The sequence below is a fragment of the Trifolium pratense genome, unplaced genomic scaffold (genome assembly GCF_020283565.1).
Source record: "Trifolium pratense cultivar HEN17-A07 unplaced genomic scaffold, ARS_RC_1.1 scaffold_105, whole genome shotgun sequence".
Taxonomy (NCBI): domain Eukaryota; kingdom Viridiplantae; phylum Streptophyta; class Magnoliopsida; order Fabales; family Fabaceae; genus Trifolium; species Trifolium pratense.
In genome coordinates this window covers 32,501-35,000 of record NW_025721006.1, presented here as the reverse complement: position 1 = coordinate 35,000, position 2,500 = coordinate 32,501, and positions in this window count along the sequence as shown.

Genomic DNA, 2,500 nt, shown 5'->3' with positions numbered 1-2,500 from the left:
TTACCATGCCCAATGCCAGCCAAGGCCTGCCCAAGCCAAGAACAGCATGATCATCACCAATTTCCTCACAAATTCATCCAAATTTCAATTTTTTGATCGAATTCCATCAAGAATGTCCATGAATTTGATTGAAATGATGAAAAGAGCAACGAAATTGCAGGGGAAAACACGTTAAGACGTAGTTTTTGCTTGCCTGCTGTGCCCATAGGCGCGCCCCGTGCCTGCCGAGCCTACCCCCACACCCACCCTCCCCCTATATATGACTGGAAGGCCATTTTCAGTTTTGTAGAAAAAGTGCACTTTTTTCCCTGTATCCATAAGTTTTTAAAAGTGCTTAAAAGTGGACCTAGAAGACGAATTTTTTTTTGAATTTTTTTATGGTTGTTAGGGACATTAAAACAAGCAAAACCACGAAAGAATCGTAATATTCCGATGTCGGATGAATTAATTACGAATTTTTCGGCCGAAACTTCGCAAAGGGCGGATACCACGTAAAAAACAACCTAGAAGTCGAATTTTGACTTCGTTTTTTTTGTGCACACCCCACACAATAAGTATAAGTGGACTGGAAAGTGGCTAAGCGATCCGACGAAGTTTCGATTGAGTTTGATTTTTTGGCCGAAAACTCGAAAAAAGGCGGATTTGACGTAAAACGCCGCCTAGAAGTCGAATTTTGAGACGGTGTCTTGTGTGCACACTCCACACAATATGTATAAGTGGACTGGAAAGTGGCTAAGCATTCCGAGGAATTTTCGATTTATTTTGATTTTTCGGCCGAAACGCCGAAAATAGGCGGATTTGACGTAAAACGCCTCATATAAGTCGAATTTTGGGAAGGTGTCTTGTGTGCACACTGCACACAATATGTATAAGTGGACTGGAAAGTCGCTAAGCATTCCGAGGAAGTTTCGATTTATTTTGATTTTTCGGCCGAAACGCCGAAAATAGGCGGATTTGACGTAAAACGCCTCATATAAGTCGAATTTTGGGAAGGTGTCTTGTGTGCACACTGCACATAATATGTATAAGTGGACTGGAAAGTGGAAAAATATTTTCGGAGCACTTTGATTTTTTGGCCCCCCGCGTGCCTTGCCACGCCCTTGCTTATAGCAAAACGAGACGGGGCCTTGGTCCAACTTGGCATAGGCATGGAATTTGATCTTTATTACTTGGCCACGGTCATGCCACGGTACATGGAGGTTGCTTGACACCCCCGTGTGCATTTCGGAGCACTTTGATTTTTTGGCCCCCCGCGTGCCTTGCCACGCCCTTGCTTATAGCAAAACGAGACGGGGCCTTGGTCCAACTTGGCATAGGCATGGAATTTGATCTTTATTACTTGGCCACGGTCATGCCACGGTACATGGAGGTTGCTTGACACCCCCGTGTGCATTTCGGAGCACTTTGATTTTTTGGCCCCCCGCGTGCCTTGCCACGCCCTTGCTTATAGCAAAACGAGACGGGGCCTTGGTCCAACTTGGCATAGGCATGGAATTTGATCTTTATTACTTGGCCACGGTCATGCCACGGTACATGGAGGTTGCTTGACACCCCCGTGTGCATTTTCGGAGCACTTTGATTTTTTGGCCCCCCGCGTGCCTTGCCACGCCCTTGCTTATAGCAAAACGAGACGGGGCCTTGGTCCAACTTGGCATAGGCATGGAATTTGATCTTTATTACTTGGCCACGGTCATGCCACGGTACATGGAGGTTGCTTGACACCCCCGTGTGCATTTTGGAGCACTTTGATTTTTTGGCCCCCCGCGTGCCTTGCCACGCCCTTGCTTATAGCAAAACGAGATGGGGCCTTGGTCCAACTTGGCATAGGCATGGAATTTGATCTTTATTACTTGGCCACGGTCATGCCACGGTACATGGAGGTTGCTTGACACCCCCGTGTGCATTTCGGAGCACTTTGATTTTTTGGCCCCCCGCGTGCCTTGCCACGCCCTTGCTTATAGCAAAACGAGACGGGGCCTTGGTCCAACTTGGCATAGGCATGGAATTTGATCTTTATTACTTGGCCACGGTCATGCCACGGTACATGGAGGTTGCTTGACACCCCCGTGTGCATTTCGGAGCACTTTGATTTTTTGGCCCCCCGCGTGCCTTGCCACGCCCTTGCTTATAGCAAAACGAGACGGGGCCTTGGTCCAACTTGGCATAGGCATGGAATTTGATCTTTATTACTTGGCCACGGTCATGCCACGGTACATGGAGGTTGCTTGACACCCCCGTGTGCATTTTCGGAGCACTTTGATTTTTTGGCCCCCCGCGTGCCTTGCCACGCCCTTGCTTATAGCAAAACGAGACGGGGCCTTGGTCCAACTTGGCATAGGCATGGAATTTGATCTTTATTACTTGGCCACGGTCATGCCACGGTACATGGAGGTTGCTTGACACCCCCGTGTGCATTTGGAGCACTTTGATTTTTTGGCCCCCCGCGTGCCTTGCCACGCCCTTGCTTATAGCAAAACGAGACGGGGCCTTGGTCCAACTT